Genomic DNA, 18,357 nt, shown 5'->3' with positions numbered 1-18,357 from the left:
TAATTAATGCCAAACTCGTTATTCAAGAGCAATCTGATATTATTAAGTGTGTTGCCACTGCTTGTGTTTAGATTTAATTTACCTTTGTTAAGTACACTTTTATCCTGTGTTAGACGCAAAAATTAATTCAAAATCGGTTTCAAACCTGTGTCAAACTGTGTTTATATGATGCCATGGTAGGCCATCATTTAATCCATTCATGTTGGTACCCAGTATATAAATCCAACGTTGTCCACTTTTTAACAATACTGTTTTTGTATTTGTTGCCTTCTATGGTATATTGGAGTTGTCAAGTACCATCCAGTGTAGCTGGTCCTCTAAAGGGTTGTATTCTAAAAAATGGGTTGTGAGCTTCGAATTTTTTTTTAGGTCAGTGGATATTACTTCTGTGTTCTGTTATACGTATTTTGACCTTCCTACTGGTCATGCCAATATAGCACAAACCACACAGGCATGTAATCAAATGTCTGAAATTCTATGAATTGCATATGGTATGTCTCTTTGAAATTAATGGGTATCTCAGGCCCAGGTCCACTGTTTTTATGACTTAAGTGGGGAGGCAGACACTGCAGCTTCCACATGGGTAATGTCCCTCTATCGGAGGTAGGCCCTAGAGAGTTGTGTCCAAAGTGTTTTTCATCAACCTTAGTCATATGTGTACCAACATGTCTCTAATACACACTCTTTTTATTTTTTTTAAGGAAACCATGGGTCTTTTTGGGTTTATTATAGAGAAAAGCTCTGGGAACCCCTGCAGAAACTCAAGTATCAATACATTGGGGGATTATTGAGGGAACGTAACACTGCTAAATACTGACTTGGACTATTCTTTTGACATACAAAATGTTTATTATATAGGATCTCTAGTCCTGACAAAGGCCAATGACCCATAAGGGTGGAAAGGGTATAGCCAAAACACATTGACACAATCAAGATGGTAGAGAAATTAATCCTGCCAAAAGGAACCGAAGAATAAACCAAATAGATTAGGTATACATTCAAGGCGGTGTCCCATCCTTCATAATAACCTATTTATTTAGCCCCACCTGGTACGCACAAAAGGTACAGGAGGAGTTGAACCATTCCACAGGAGTATGTGCAAGGGCATTTCAATAGAACAAATGAGGGGTCCTACTTAAGTGTGGAAGACCTATTACTATATTTCATCAACCCTTATGTGTTACATTACTTCAACAGGGAGGCGGGGTGATGATTATTTCCTATCTCCTCTTGAGAATCCACCAGAAAGTGGTAACAAAGGTAACTTTTTCTCTCTAACCACAGATTCCACACTTTTTGAATCAATATGAGAGCAGTACCCTCCCCCAAAGGAAGTTGGTCAGAGGAATATACTTACATCAGACATCCTGCAGGGTAAAATGACTCTTTGAGGACCTGAGAGTTGCCACATAGTACCTGCTGACCATTGATATTAATTTCATTAATATCTGAGGGGACCAGGGTAAGGCCCAAGGGCATGATGGAGAAACAGAAGTGATCTGACTGCATGGCAAACCATAAGAAATGTGTGCCACTGCAGGATAGGCACAAGGAAGTACCCAGCCTGCAAGTCCAAGAACACCATTTGGCCTAGATGCTTGATATTAGGATGGTTCACAAACAATCTAAATCACCTCATAGTAGTCACACTTTTCCTCTCATTTGACCATTGTGTCTGACAAACTGTACACGCTGTGCTGCATGACCGTTTCCGTGGTTAAAACTAACAGCACCTAATGGTAATATAAAGATGGAATGAACAAACAATAGTGATATGCCACCAAGTTTGCATTTGCCAAGACTCTTGTTTCTGTTCAATCGTTTGCTGGTAACATTGTCCTTTTTCAGTTTTCAGTGCTCCGCTGCGGCCACCACGGGGGCTAAATAAACAACCACACCCATCCGCCACGTGCGGGTTATCGGAAATCGGAGACAGTAATCCCCTCGCACCTAAGCGCATCTCCAGGGAGTGTCGGAGTCTGCAGCACAGAAACAGTAGGCCGCTTCTCTCTGAGAGTTTCTGAGACTGGTCAGAGGAATCCTATTTACGACTGAGAATGAGACTATATTTAGTGGGCTGGAAGAAGCAACCAAGTATTGGCTAGCTTTTGGCTCACTGTTGGTCGTAAAGGAGATATTGGGGGCTGTTTTAACCCTTTTGGCATGGCATAGACTTGAGGCAAACTTGAATGCCATACTTGGGTGAACGATAGAAGCAGCTCTTATTAAGGACTGAAATAACTGCAAAGCGCTGAGCTCTTAAACAAGAACCTGTCTGGTGAATGATAAAAGCACACAGAGGCAGTTCTGATCAAAGAGTGATATAACTGTGTATAGCACTGTGATCTCGAATGAGATCCTTCTGGTGAACGATAAAAGCCCCCAATGACAGCGCTGATTAAAGAAATGTGTATTGGTGCTTAGCGCTGTGATCTTGAGCAAGAAGTTTTTGGGGTACAATATGGGATATTGTGATTTACTTCTGGACAGTGCTACAATTCGCAGTTCGACGTATTACTGGAACAGTGAGCAAAGATTACTGAAGAATATCATAGTTTGGAAGAAATTGCATTACTCTCAGAACTCCATAGTAATAAGGTTCATAAGAACAGCGGTGATTCAGGTTTATAGAAGAAGACAAACATATTCCTTTCACAGGTAATAATTGTGTATTGATTAACACCTGTCATATTTAAAGTTACATGTGTAGAGCTATACTTTGAGTTACAAGGCATCTGTTTTAATAGTTTACGAGGCTTTGTTTCCAGATCTCCCTTCCCCGCAGTAACCTCCCTAATTCACTTCCCCTCGTCTGGCCAATCTGAACCTCTGGACACAAAGAAACAGTGTCAGAGCTGCCGGAATGCGGGCCTCTTGGCGGTACTGCTCCTGAGGAATGAAACAATCAACCAAAACCCGACACCCTTCTAGTGGAAACAAGGCTGCCCTGACCAACGTCAGCATCATGAACTTCCTGAGGGCAGTGTTCAGAAGCCTAATATCCAACATCAGCCTCTTTGTCCTCCTTGCAGACAAGACGTATCCAGAGTAAATTCCTGTGTGGCCCTCCACCCACTACCCCTCTCATAGAAACCTAGGTAAGCAGTGTCAGGACTTCTCTGGCTAGGATGGTGGTATTCTCTGCCAAAGTGTGGTCACAAACATGAGGAGGTGTGGACAGAAAAGGGATAGTTTGACAGGGATTGAGCCTGGCTCTGTCAAATAGCATGTCCGTCTGTAACCCTTTGACATCTTCCGGGAACTTGATACCATGGATCCCAGTATGTCACATAACAACAATGATGGTGCCCGTGGCACTGACAACACACTAAATAGTGTCCAGAGGGGCAGCTAAGGATGCATTTGTCAACATCCTGTCTATCACGTAGAGTATTAGTAAAGAAGAGTGAAAGTCCTCAGCAGTCAAGACCTCTCTAGCCATTTACCACAGCATGTGTAACTAATGGCCAAAGAGGCAAATAGCATTCAATGGCCAAAGAGCCAATCTGGTGGAAGAAAGTCTCTTGTCTAGGGCATCAATCTTTTTGAACTCCCTATCCAGAGAAGTTGTAGGGAAAGCATTGAGGAAAGTCTATTTCACCAATGCTTGAACAATGATACTCTGGGGAGTCAGATGTTGCTTCAGGAAGGATGGGTACCCAGGAGCAGACCTGTGGTGCCGAGCAAATAGGCGGCTGTAGTCAATGTCTTAGGTTGCAACATTTCAGTCAGTAAGTTCCCCCTGGTGTCTATTGTGAGCAACTGTAAATCAAAGGCTCCATGGCCTACAGTACAACCATTCCAAAGGACTCACGCTTTTCAGCATGGTGGGCCTAAGGGGGACTTCAATTCAGTTTCTGGTGAAATGTCCAAACCACTGGCATTTTGAAGGTCGAGCTAGATATTGTATGATGGAGTAAATTGTCAGCCTCCTCATCAACTTCATTGTGGAAAATCTGTTTAAACCCTTAGATGCTATCTGAGTCAGAACTGAAAACAGCTTCAACCCTGACAGTAATGCAGTTAAGGCAAGGGATTGTAGGGGGAAGACTCCAAAGTCACAGGCTGCACTTAAGTTATTACATAGCGCAATACAGGGCAAGATTGGACAGTGGTATCCAGCAAGGTTTTAACATTGTGCCTAGCTGGATTCTTCTAGCTGGGCCAGTGGCAAAGGTGTTATGTCGTGGCCTGATGCTGACTGGCCAGTTTGCCCTTGTTGAGGGCTGCCAAAGCAATGGTATCTGGAGGCCCTGATTGATCTATTGGGCCCAGCAATGTAACAAAGAAACCTGGAAATCAGATGACAATGCCAGAGTCAGAGCTTTTGAGTGCCTACTGTGTGAATTCTCCTTGAAGCTGGAAAGGCAGGACTGGGTTGAATCCCCATTGGCCTTTTTGTGCTTGCATCCAGACTTGGCTTCCAACTCTGTGTTGAAATTAGCCGAGGATGGTGATTGGAGCTGGGAATAGGCTCAAAACTTTGAACAGGATAGCCCTCATTCCTTGTGCTCAACAACATACAGCTTGTCTTTGTGCACCCTAGTGCCATTTGGATACATCAGGCAGCATTTGTCGCAGGCCTTTGAGTTGTGTTAGGAGCCAGGGTACTAAAGATTGACCTTGTACGGGCCTGTGACCAATATCTGCTTCCTACAGGCACAGCTTAAATCCTGTGGATTTCAAGGAAGACATCCATGCACTGACAAAATAAGAATTTTGAGAAAGGTGGTAACACATCAAGTACATTTGGGGTACAGCTCAGGATCCACGTTGAAGGACCTGGAAAACAAAATGACTTGTGTCAATGGCAGAGGTGGTGCTTATATGCAGCACTGTGATGTCATCTAATGAGGTGGAAGAGAGACACAAGTGAGTCCCCCAAGTGCCACCTCCTGGCACACAGGGCCTATTGCAAACATTTTGTGGCCTTCCCAAAACAGTATATGTAAATACATAGCCTAGAGTTCTAAGGAAGATAGGTAATATCCTTGCTGAAGGGCAAGAGATCTGCTTAGGGGACATCTTGAACTTCTTCAGAGGTAAGGACTGTTTTCCCTGAAGGGGTATATGAGTCAAGGTATACATTTGTTTTTTCCCCCTAATGTGAACTGGAATATAAATATTGAGTTTGGTTTCTGAAATGATGGTCTCCTTGTCTGGATCTTCTTCACCTTTGCCACAAATTATTACTATTATTTTTTTTTATAAATGTGTTTATTAGTTTTGAGGGGAAAAAAAACAACAAAACCTTCGTATCATATACAACATCCTAGCACTGAAGCAGGGAGTGCATGAATTTCCATCAGTGACCAACATTTTCGTGGAGGACAGCGAGTGTGTTCGAGTATCACCAAAAAGTGTACATTTACTTATGATTACAAACTGTTTGGTAGCATGAAGGTTACACATCAGTCATCTTAGTGCGGACTGGATCAAGGTCATAATAATGATTGATCCATGTGCCCCATATTTTCTGGAATTTACATGGGCATCCTTTACTGTCATAGACTACTCTTTCTGCTGCCATATACAAGTCCATCCCTGACTCCTAGTCTGTCAGGGTTGGTATCTCAGGTACCCCCCACATGTTTAGTCAGATCCCTTTTAGCTGTTGCTAATCCAAGGTTGCACAATAGTAGTTTCATACGAGGCAAATCAATATGAATTGGGAATGCCTAACAGCACATATTTGGGGTCCTCTGGGATCACTGTCTCAAGTACTTTGCCCAGTTCAGCCAGAAGTATTCACCAATATGAACGTCCCACCGGGCAATCCCAAAGGATATGGTAGAAACGCCCACCCTGGGCATTGCGGCACAGACACTGGGGGGAGAGTGCTCGTCCCATCCTTTGAAGGCATACTCTATCATAATAAATTTTACGGAGTGTGTTGAATTGGATGAGTTGGAGCCTTACCTTAATTGCCACTTCCCTAGGGAACATGAGTGTAGCCTCTCAATGTACCTCCTCCAACTCACCCACATCCTCCTCCCAGTTGCGCTTAAGTTTTTGCAGGGTGTCAGGCATATTATCATTAAGAATTTTAAATATGGTCGATAATGCTTTTTCAGGTATTCCCCCCATCAGTAGCCTGCCTTCAAGGGGTGAGTATTCCAGGCATTTATCCGGGATTGTTTCCGCTCCCCATGCATGTTGCAGTTGAAGATACTCAAAATATGTCAAGGAGCTGGAATTCTTGTTGAAGCGATGAGAAGGGTCTGAGGTCTCCTCCCAATAAGTCCCCTACCTTGGATATACCAATGTTGTCCCATCCATTGAAGCCACACAGCTTTCCTATTTCCTTAAATTTCTTACCCACCCATAACAGATTTCCCCTGTGATTTTATCCACCTATTGGCTATATACCACATTTCTATAATCACCTGTGTGGCAGGCACCAAATGTCCCACTTTTGCCTACCTCCCCCCCCCCCCCCCCATAAAGATAGTGCAGATAAGAGTGCTCTTCAAATTGTGCCCTTTCCAGTGCATGGGTGGGGTGATTCCCCTCCACACAGCCCGTCATTAATGACCAACAAGTGAGTACCCAAAAGGTAAGCCCCCAAGATCAGGCAGAGCAAGACCTCCATTGTAGCAATTTTGTTGTAGCATCTGCAGACTTATTCTAGGATGTTTCCCATTCCACAGGAGCTGTCTAAGCGCTTTGTCAACCGTGGTAAAGAGGTTGTCTGGCAGTTTATAGAAAGTATTCTGCAGCATATATGAAGATTCAGAGAGGATGATCATCTTTAATAGGGCTGCTCTGCTCATAAGCATCAGGGGGAGCATTTTCCATCTGCTTGAAATTCTGTGATAACCTTGCCAATATTATCTGCTAGGCTTTGGACAGGATTGAGGGTTGCATAAACACGCAGGTACTTAAAGCCCTCTCTTGTCACTTCCAACTGCCAGCCAGATCACAGTGGGTGATGTAATCCGTTTCTGTCAAATGATGTGAGTAGCGTATGGATTTTGTCCAATTTATGGTGTACCCAGAATGTGTACCGTATGTCTCAAAAGTCTGAAACATGGCAGGGAGTGAGGCGGAGGGGTTGGCCAAATATAAGAGTATGTCATCAGCATACAAATAAATCTTTTCCTCTTCTAAGGGTGAGCCGGCGGATCTCAACTCTTTTATGTCAGGATTTTCGCAGATCTTACAGGCTAGGGACTCCAGCACACGGGCAAATAAAAGGGGGGAAAGAGGGCATCCCTGTCTAGTGCCTCTACCAACGGAGAATTCCTCCAACAACTTGCCATTAACCCAGACTGCTGCACGGGGCTTTGTATAAAGTAAGATCACTCATTCAATGAACCCAGGCCCAATCCCCAGTTTACGTAAGACACATATCATGTAAGGCCAGAGGACTGTATCAAAAGCCTTTTTTTGCATCTAATGATACAAAGACTTGCAGGTCAGGGCGGGAGGCTACCGTCCCCATCCAACTATGAAGTCAATGCAGATTCCCTCTAGTCGAACGCCCCAGCATGAACCCTGTTTGATCATTATGGATTAAGGGTGCAATGACCCTTGAAAGTCTAGTGGCAAGCACCGTAGCCAGAATTTTGGTCTTTACATTAAGAAGCGAGATTGGACGATATGATCCACATTGTGTAAGGGGTCTACCTTGTTTGAGGATGACCACTATTGTGGCTCCCAGGTCTCGGGAGAGGATTATCTCCTCCCTCGCTACAACATATAGTTTAAGTAGATGAGGAGCAACTAGGTCCGTCTGTCTTTTGAAAAATTCAGCCGGGAAACCGTTGGGGCCCAGGGTCTTCCCAGTAGATAATTTAGCAATTGCGTCTAATCTCGGCAAGGGTAAAATCATCATCCAAGTCCTCTGCAGAGAGTATTGGCATATCTATAGCATTTAGGTATGTTTCTATCTGAGGCTGGGTGGTTAACGGTCTCTCCCTGTACAGCATTGCATAAAAACGGGAGAACTCTGCCGCAATGGCTTCGCTGGAGTCTCCCCTCATCGCCCTCTATCAAAGCCACCCATCGCACCTCCAACTCCCTTCGGCTCACCCATGCCAGCAATTTCCCGCCTTGTCAGCAACCTCATAAAGGTGACCCTGATTGGCAAGGAAGTAGTATTTAATCTCATTAGTAGCTAGCGTCTTATATTCAGCCCTCAAGACCACCATTTGTCTAATTGTCAGAAGAGAGGCATCATCTACGTTTACTGCCTCTAAGGCTGTTAATCTATCTTCCCTAGATTTTTGGGCTTCCAACATGGTCTTCTTTTTATAGGCAATAATATTTTGCGTTCTGCCTCTTATTACCGCTTTATATGCCTCCCACAATGTCACCGCCGACCTAACAGTGGTTTGGATTTCCTTAAAATACAGCTCTGTATTTTAAGAAAGTGGCGTCCCATAGCTCCCAGGCATTGAGCCTCCACCTGGAACACCAGTCCTGGCGTCGACCAATAGTAACCCATAGGGGAGAGTGGCCAGACAGTCCCCTCGCAAGGTTCTCTTCTCTTTGTATCGTTCCCACTTCTCCTGCGATTGTAAATATATAATCTAACCTAGAAAAGACTTTACGGGCCCCTGAGAAATAGGAGTAACATCTTGCGTTGGGGTTATGGTGCCTCCATATATCTGTTAATCCCAGTGTGTCTGCTAATTGATGCAAGGGCGTAGGTCTGGGCGCTCCAGGGATGGGAGCTACTTGTGTTCTATCTAGTGCAGCTGTCAGTACATCATTAAAATCTACCTAATAATATGTAGTGTAGATTCTGTTTCCAGTAAGATTTTGGCTATGGAAGTGTACGTGGACTGTTTCAGGCAAGGTGGTGCACACATACTAATAACAGTGACTGCCTCCCTACCCCAAAGTCCCTGGACTGCAGCATATGTTCCATTGGGGTCTAACCATCGCTTATTGACCTGGGAGGGGTGACTCTTCCGAACAAGGACAGCCACTACTCTTGCGCCAGAGGTAAACCTGGCATGCACCAGCATGGTGTAGGCGTCACGGGCAAGGAAGTGACAATAGTTACCGTGAAGGTGCATCTCTTGCGTGAGAACAATGTCTGGTTTCTGTCATTTTATAAAGGTCACTACCAACCCTCTCAACTTTATTTCCCAACACATTGACATTCCAGGTAAGCACAGCTTGTGCCTCTATCTCAGTGTTAGGTAGGCATAGCAACAGGTGTAACATATTCTAGTATGTCCCCCCACCCATATCATAAGACATCCTATGCATAACAGATTGTCTCCCAGCTTCATAATAAACAGATTTAAACAATTGGATAAACAACATTAACATGCAATAATCCCTCCCAAGTCCCCCTCCCCACCCCTCACACCACTCCCGCTAGCTTACTGTCACATTCTTCTCATATGGCAATCATATCGCCGGATCAGGTCCAAGGGATCTGTAGACCACACTATCCCAATCTTTACCCCAAATTAAACAGAATTGTCCCAAATGGGGTCAATCACTCCACTCATTCAACAAAGTCCATCAAAGTTGTGTCTAGAGCCAGTGATGGCTGCCCAGGATCACTTCTCTTCATAAGAGATGGCCACTACATCCATTCATGCAATGAAGAGGGAAGTAGGAAGAATGGAGGAGAAAAGGAGAATCTAGGAGGAAGGCTAGAAAGACGATAAGAAGAGAGAAAAGGGGGGTCCAAGCAGTCAGGGCCCCCAACCAGGCCTTTCGTGTCTCAAAGCCAAGGGAGGGCCCCTTCCGTGATACAATTTGTTACCCTCGATACAGTCACTGTTCAGTGTCTCTGTACATCTCCCTAGTCAACATTCTAATGTTCAATTCCGCTTGGCTTAATCGTGCGGTCTCGCTGGAGGGATTCTCTTCCACCTCTGGGTCCGATCTACAGCTTCTCTCTTCTGTGAGTTGGAGGGCCCCGCAGTACTCCCGGGGATGAATGGGCAGCACCTTACGTGCTTCAGTGTTAGATTCCAAGGACGGATTGTCTGCAGAGCATTTTCAGGTTATGTTCCCATGAAGGTCACTTCGTGCCTTTTTGAGGTGAGTTCTTCTTTTACGTTTAGTTGTCCGCGTCTTTGGTCTGGCTCCCGATGCAGCGCCCCAAGACGCTGTTGCCATATACCTCTGGGTTGCAAGTGTCAGAGGTCACTCCACCACCCATCTCCACGCCTCTTCTGGAGTATCAAAGAAATATGCTTTTTCTTGATGAATGACTTTCTGTTTGGCTTGGAACAGCAGCATGTACCTGAGTTGTCTTGCCCAGAATTTGATCTTGACGGTGTCAAAGGATTTGCGTTTCTTTTGCACTTCTCAAGAATAGTCTGGGAAGATCAGGATGGCGGAGGAGCCATAAGTGAGTTTATCCAGCTTTCACACTTCCCGGAGAATAACATCTCTGTCGTGATAGTTAAAAAAAAAAAAAAATACATGCTATAAGGGCGCATGGAGATGCACCAACTGGCAGTCTCGGAGCCAATGCTCTCTGAGCTCTTTCGAACACAAAGCATGCAGAGAGGTCCGCAGAGAGGAAGTGAGTTTTAGTCCAGGTCTTCAAGACCCAGGAATGTTGGTTCCCTCCGCTCCCTTGGGGAATCCCACGAAGCACAGGTTGTTTGGTCTTGTGCGATATTCAGCGTCATCCACCCGCCAGAGAAAATCTTTCATAATTGCTTGTACGGCAACAAGTGTTGGCCTTGTCCTCTAATTCAGAGATCCGCTCCATCGCAGTAACTTTCTGCAACCTTGCACATGTCTTGTCTCAGCAGTGAGACCTCCAATGCCACACCATCAACCTTTGTTTCCAGGGCTGTACTGGATCGCTGAATGGCCAGTAACAAGTCTGCTGTGTCCGGGGGACAAACAGAGGAGGCGCCCAGGGCAGGCGAGTCGATCGTTTTTGTATACTTATCAATGCTACCCTGTTTGGGGGCTTTGGTTCCTTGTCTTTGGCCATGCTGAGGTGTCAGGGGGTTCGCTGCGAAGTGCTGACGTCCTCCTTAACAGTCCGCACCACATGTGGGCCCTGCGTCTCAGGAAGGAGCTGCAGTCGGCAGCCACTTTACTTGCAACTACTGTCTCTGGTTCAGGGGCCACAATTCAGGAATTCAGGTAGAGAGGAGAACCTGTCCTCCCCCAGTCAGTGCTCCAAGACCTTATGTTGAGTCTATCAAACCCCTTCACCGTCCGTAGGGTCGTCAGTCACAACACATGAATAGCTACTGGGCGTAAGTGGTCAAAGTTTATGCCCAGCCGCTCTGCCGATCCACTCCCAATCGTGGGGGTTGCTTCAAGCGTCGCTCAGTCTCAACAGACACCCTGCGGGGCAGGAGGGTTTCAAAGGCCTTTACACTGCCACCTTCAAATAAACCAGGCGGAGGGCAGCGCAGGATCACTTACCGCACCAGGGAGCATGGGGCAGGGAGCTTAGTTTCACCGGGCCTCCCCTCTGACTGTCTTCTGCGTCTCCCAGAGGGGTTACCAAAGGTCACCTGCAACAGCAGACTTTCCTGCCGGCTAGTGGGTCTACCCCAACCCTCCACTGCAGCCTCCACTTGCGACCCTCCCCCGATCTCTTCCACACAATCGGCAGGTCAGAGTGGATCCGCAGCAATGTGTCATCCCAGTCTGAGGCTGGCCGTCAGTCTTCCTCTCTCACGGCCAGCCAGGGTCACCTGCGGACCACCGCCACTCGTCGGGGGTCAGCTCCAAGTGCATGGCCCAATGTTTGTCTTCTCAGGATCTGTGCACCGATGCGCCCCCTCAGTTTAACCCCAGCCTCACGGCCATTTTAACCAGGAGACTGCGTCACTGCGGGCGCTCCCCTCCATCTCCCAGCGTCGCCGTTGTCAGCCACCCGTCCTCTTGTTTAGTCGTTTCGCCTGCAGATGCATCAGGTAAGGTCGTAATCTGCAGCGAAGGGCAGGATTAATTCAGGTTAACAGTGGCCCCCATCCGGAGCTCATTGCGGACACATCTAGCCCACCATGTTGTTGGCCACACCCCTCGTCTTCGCCACAAATTCATGAGTTTGTGCTTGTCTATCCTGGAGAAGATGAATGAGAAATTTAAAGCCAGGATGAAAAAGACAGGATCCTGAGTAAAGGGAGCCTTTAAATAATACAGTATGGGACACAGATTTATGTCAGGATGACACTTTTAATTTATGTATGATACACTTTCACATATTACACCATGAAGAATATTCCAATTCATGAAGCAGATTTCAAAATACGAATAAATACTAGAAAATTATGTGAAATGGAAATAGAGGAAGAAATTATTTGGAAACCAATGAGGTGTAGAAAAAAATACAAATATACTGAGGATGGTCCAGCTATGAGAGCATATCTAGGATGGAAAACTGTTATTTCAGGCTTCCTGAAGGCAGGGGCTCAGGTTTGGGCTTGTCAACCTTATGACAATATAACCAAGTACAGTGAAGATAAACGTCCTGTCTTAATTTACACACCAAAAGTGTAGGGCAGTTAAAATAAAGGACAAATCCAGCTCAGAGGTTTATCATCACTGAAAGTCAAGATAGGTATTAACTGGTAAGCTACCTTTTTAATCAGCATGTGCAATTCATGCCACTTCAGTGCAATACACACAATGAAATACAATTAAATAGTGATTACTGTGAGCTCCACATCCTCGTAAGCACTCTGAAAGTGTGTATGCTTCCACAAGAGTATGGTGTGAACTAAAGGGCCAGGCAGGAAATTCCAAGGACCTGCCTAATTATTCCCATTGGTACCACCCAACATAAGCTATAACAGCTGCTGTGCCCCACTGACTCACCTACCCAAACGGAATAAACTTCACCAAAATGCAATGGGTTGTTTGTGTTGGGGTAGCAAAAAAAAAGGTACTCTTACAGGAATGAGGCTGGTGATATTTTAAGTATTTTAGCCACCCATTAATAGCTGAAGTAGGGCAACCAACACATTTAAAGAGGACAGAATAAATTATGTAACCTACCAAAGCCTGCAAGGGGTGTTGAGAGGCAGATTAGCTTCAAGTGGTTGGCACCCAAGGGTGTTGTTCAACTTTATAGAGATGTGTATCTGAAATCTACACAAACTGATTTTTCCAGTACTGGTGACTCCTACAGGTAAGGATGAATCCAGGAGCAATTCAGGAGATACCATTTTAGGCTCTGGGGCAACAAATGATTTAACCACTCATCACAAGGCAACTGTCTCACAGTAAGATGCTTCATATGGTCCATGGACCAGCTTGCCTAGCTCTAAATACTGGATGATTCATAACTGGTCAACAGATTTCAGGAAAAATGAGTGTCCCTCTTCAAGAGGAAGACAACTGATAAGGTTATACAATTTAGACGGGGTGGAGCGGCATTCAATGCCTGTGACCTAGGCCCTGCACTGCCTAGGTCACAGGCAGACTACCCTCTATCATAATAATGCAGGCCAACACTGTGAGCACCCCAGCACTGGGAAGGACAAGTGTGGAACACTGCAAGGCAGAATCAGCAATTAAAAACGGCTCTTGTTCTTTGTCATGTGATGTGGTCAGCAACGTAGGTCAGCATGGCTTCTAAGTTTATGTCTAAACTGGGCATTAATGCTTTTCCTTCAATGAAGTACTCCACAGTCAGAGCTCCTGTTTTGCTTGAAAGGCAGAACAATTTCAGGTGGTTCCTCTGGTCTTTCAGGCTTCTTTCCAGCTTTGGAGGGAATTCAAAAGATGCAGTCCGGATCAGTGGCTTTCTGAGTTTTTCAGCTAAGAAGGTTACCAATTACTGTGTGTAGAGGAAATGTATTCAGGTAAAGTTGAGGGCACTGGCAATAATTCAACATCCAATGAAGGATCATCTGTTGACTAACCCGAAAAATATGTATTTCCTGCTGGGTTTTCCAACTCAGAAACAAAAGGGAGAGGACAAGGACAACTGTTGTCCAGTGAGATTTACTTGAGTCATCCCAAAGCAGAACCTAAAATGAAAGCAAAGCCTTCATGATGAAGTTTGTAGGGGTAGTTACTGAGGGGAGGAGTTGAATGCAGAATACTTCCCAACCTCAGCCAGTTCAACAATATAACAAGGATTCTAGGTTACCAACCCTTTGGGCTACATGCATATGATCTGTCACCCTGCACAAATCTTCATACAGGGAAACCACTACTTTGTTTCATAGTCAATATGCTCTTGTAAAGATCATTATCACAAAAGCAAACAAGCAACTACAACACAGCGAAGACATAGGGGAAGCAAAAGCTACCAGTAAATGGGATTTGATTATTTTTATCACAGAAAGGGAAGGCCTCTCTCACAGGAAAACAAAAAAGGTCAGTGTGGCTAGAATTTAGTGCCACCAATAACATGGTGAGGAAGGTATTCATTACATAACAAGGGGTTTTAGTACTATTTAGGTAGGGTGGGTTTTTACATTCAAGTCCTCTTCTGGGCAGCTATGGAAAAATATAGAGCCAGTCATGCATTAGTCTCAAGGATGCAAGCACTGGAGGGCAAAACATATCTGGCAATCAGTCAGCGAATTTAATCTGGAATTTCTTTCTTGTATGAAGAGAGATGAATGGCAATGGAGCAGACAGTGACATCAGAAATTAACCATACGCAAAGGTCAAAATGAGGACATATTAAAAGACAGTACAGGTGAAACAAGGAAGAGATGTGGGGTGGAAACAAGACAGTCAAGAGGATTACATGCTATTTTACACATTCTAATGAGGTATATGTTGGGGCCCAAATTAAAATGGAAAACAGTAGCTAGGCAATGGAGATAACTTGGATTAGAATAAACAGTTTAGTAGCATAAAAGAGAAGAAGAGACATCTGCTAAACATTATAAACTTCAAGGAGGTCACCTAAAAAATGGCATGAGGACAGCAAAGCGTCACACATAACATCACGTGCCTAACTATTCAGAGAAGGAATGTTCATGAACTAAAATGGGAAGGGGGGGTAGGGTTTGTGAAGTTCATATGACAGAGGGCCACTCTAATGAAAGGGTTGGGATGTAGGAAACCAGGTGACATCCATGATTAACTTAAGAGGATTTAAGGTTAATTTTTACAGAAAACTGTATGCTATAATTTATACTGCTGTCAATGAAATCTGTTATATTTATTAGTTGTTTACCAGGACATCCTATTTACTCTTTCTAAACACAAAAGGATTTTAATGGCTAAAATTGGGAAGTTTTGTGATAACTTTGAATCGCTGGGCTGCATGTTGTGTTAGCTCTCAGTGGTACACGCACACACCAGGGACTTCCAACATGCAGCCACCCCCAAGGAAACACTAGACAGTCAGTGGTGCTCACAGCAGGGCCTTTCCAACATGCAGCCATGTCCACAGACATATTAGACAACCCGCCTACAGTGCTCTCTCAGTGTAGCACACAGCACTGCCTTTCCAACATGCAGCCATGTCCTAGGACAAACTGGACTTCACACACACACACACACACACACACACACACACACACACACACACTTTCCCAACATGTAGCCAGGCCCCCTGACTGCCTGTGGTGGTAGTCATATGTGGCAAGCACACAGGCGTTCCCATTACAAAGCCCTTATACCGGTTAGCCTTTGGTGGAGCTAACATCAAGGTGCTTCAAAGGTGTAGTCATGTCGTTTGACACAAAGTACTTCTTCATTGACCAGTGAGGGTGAGTGAGTACATGAATGAGTCATATGGTGAGTGGTTAGATGCTCATGTGCAAAAATGAGCATCAGACTGTAAGCATGTTAAGTAATTGAATGTCTAAGCTCGCCAATCAATGAAAAAGCAATGTTATTTGTAGTCCATGCCTCCTAGCTTTACTAATACTTGGATCATATGGTGTCAGGGGAACGTGGCCATTCTATATCCGTTTCCCCCTTCCCTTTTAGATGTCTGTTCTTTAAGGAATGGGCTATTTTTAGGTTGAGCATAGCAGCGCGCAAGCGATGCTTTTCCGATGTGTTGGTATATATCTGGGCTTTTAACCACGCCCTTCACTACCACTCGTTTGTGGGCTTGCCTTACAAAAATCCTTTGATGACACTGGTAAATGGTATATGTTTGTCCCTCCATGGGGAGGTTTTGTTACCGCCTTGGCCACTGCCCCTGTTACATAGCTAATTGCACTTTTGCCAATACGTTTTACTGCAAGAAAACTTTTTTCTTTTTGTGTCTTTCCTTCGCGTGGATGCTCATGGCAGCCGTGGAGCTGTGAATTGGCTCGCTTATGTGAAACTGCTTTACTTTTCATTTTCAATTTATATGGCAAGAAAGTCCGGTTAGGAGTTTACAACGCTAACAACTCTAATTCGAGCAAATGCAAGACTCATAGCACTGAAAACGCTTGTTTTAAGCTTCTAACAGGATTTCAACATGTGAAATTGCTAATGTGCATTTTTTCGACCAACTTACAGAAGTGTTACCACCACTATAAACACCAATGGTGGAAAAAATCAAGTAGAACTACGATTTTGAAAAGCAATGAATCATGACTGAGAATATTAATTAGGTCTACTTTCAGATACAGAGATCACTTACAAGATTAGGTTTGATGGAGAATATGTGCCTCGATGACCTTTCAAAATATTGTATAAGGATATAATTTGGAATTTTGTATTAAATACTGAGTAATAACACTAATTGAATTATTTTCTAGGTGGGGAGAGGGCTTTGAATTGATCAAGACATCCTATTTAACCTATCTGGGGACATTGCAGATGAACATCTTTGAGTAAGTGGGGCAGCTGAGAGACCTTAACATAGGATGCTGTAGGACCTGGCAAGCACATACAAATCTGGAACATATTTATAGTACCTTCCACCAAAACAATAATTTCATTGATTTGAAACATACAGTTTTGACTGGCAATTTTACCACCTCCTGCTCACCCATCCCAAAATGTCACTTTGGCTAAAGATAGATGGAGATACAGTTTTGGTATTGGTGACACACTGTGAAAGTACTTTTGCTATGAAGAGGATGGAATAGAAGATACAATTGAGTTTAGTATCATTAGGAAGGAACGAAGAGATGGATCTTGACTTGGGTGAGGTGAAAAGGGTTGCTGAAAGAAGGCAAGAAATGTTGCCATAAAAAGTTGCAACAAATGGTTTCCAAAAGATTGTGAAAGCGGTATGTGAGGAAGACCTGTAGGCTGCTCGGGGATGTGGTAAAGTATGAATTGCCAACACAGTGTCAACAGCTGAATCAACTTACAGTCCAAATAAATGAAGAACGGGAAATGGTTGTCTTTTTATAGAAAACTACTCACTCAGATATGAAAAAGATTATGAAAATGGGGTGTCTATATTTGGATAGTTTCTTTATAGTGTCTGGTGCCGATGGGAGTGTTCATGTGCACTGGCCATTGTGTGTTGCAACATCATAGATACATTTTCTGTTTATGTACTGCGTAAAAATTGTGTTGTGTGTAAAAAGAGGCAGGATGTGTCTGGATGTACTAATGAAATGTGTTCTGCGGCAAATAGATTGACCAGATAGAACGGGGAATCCAGACAGGATGGCCTAGAGGGTGAAAATGTTATAGTTTGGAGGCGTTTGGAGCTGGCTTGAGTACCAAAATGCTGAATAATCTTTCATCCGTGCAAATGCCTTCTTCAAAGAAATAATAACCTGGATATCGGGAAGTCCAGTGGTTAGGCAATGAAAGACTGCGTTTCTTTGAAAGCTGGCACGTGTATATTCAGCATCGCCTGAGTGTGGGGAAATGTGTGTACTCATTCTCTTATTACTACTGATAGAATAAAGTGCATGTTCACACTTTGGGGCATTTTGGAATCGAATAATAGTTGTTTATTGTTACCCAACTCTATGTTGCTTATGTTATCAACCTCAAAATGACGAAAGGCTGAGTGGACCTATAACGATTTGAATCTGTGACCACGAGGTCAAGCAAAGATTCTTAAAGTTGATGGATTAGACCAATAAACCACAAGAGTATCTGAACCATTTGAACTTCACAGCAATCCAAGTTTGTAGCTTATTTTCCATTTTTGTAATTTGTAATGAATGGACAAATGTCGACGATTTTCACCTTGGTCTAATGGATCTTTGAGAGACATCGTGTATCACAGATTCAAACATTATTTTGGTACCTTGTTAACATCATCATTTGTCAAGTGTTAGAGAACATTTTGGAGATAATGAAAGAGGGTAAAAATGCAAACAAAGCTGTGGATAAAGTTTTTTCAAGGTCTCTACCTCCCGTACAAACACTAATTTACACTGCATTCCGAGAAAGAAGGAAAAAAAGAGGATAGTGCAATAGCTTATTGTTCCTACTACCTTCTATAAAACGACTGACACACAAAAGCAACTAAACGTTGCACATTGGCACAGTAAATTATTTAAAAAGAGCAAAAAGGTAAAAACA

This window comes from Pleurodeles waltl, chromosome 5 (assembly GCF_031143425.1).
Source record: "Pleurodeles waltl isolate 20211129_DDA chromosome 5, aPleWal1.hap1.20221129, whole genome shotgun sequence".
Classification (NCBI taxonomy): Eukaryota; Metazoa; Chordata; class Amphibia; order Caudata; family Salamandridae; genus Pleurodeles; species Pleurodeles waltl.
The sequence above is the reverse complement of the archived record's forward strand: the minus strand, read 5'-3'. Positions refer to the sequence as shown.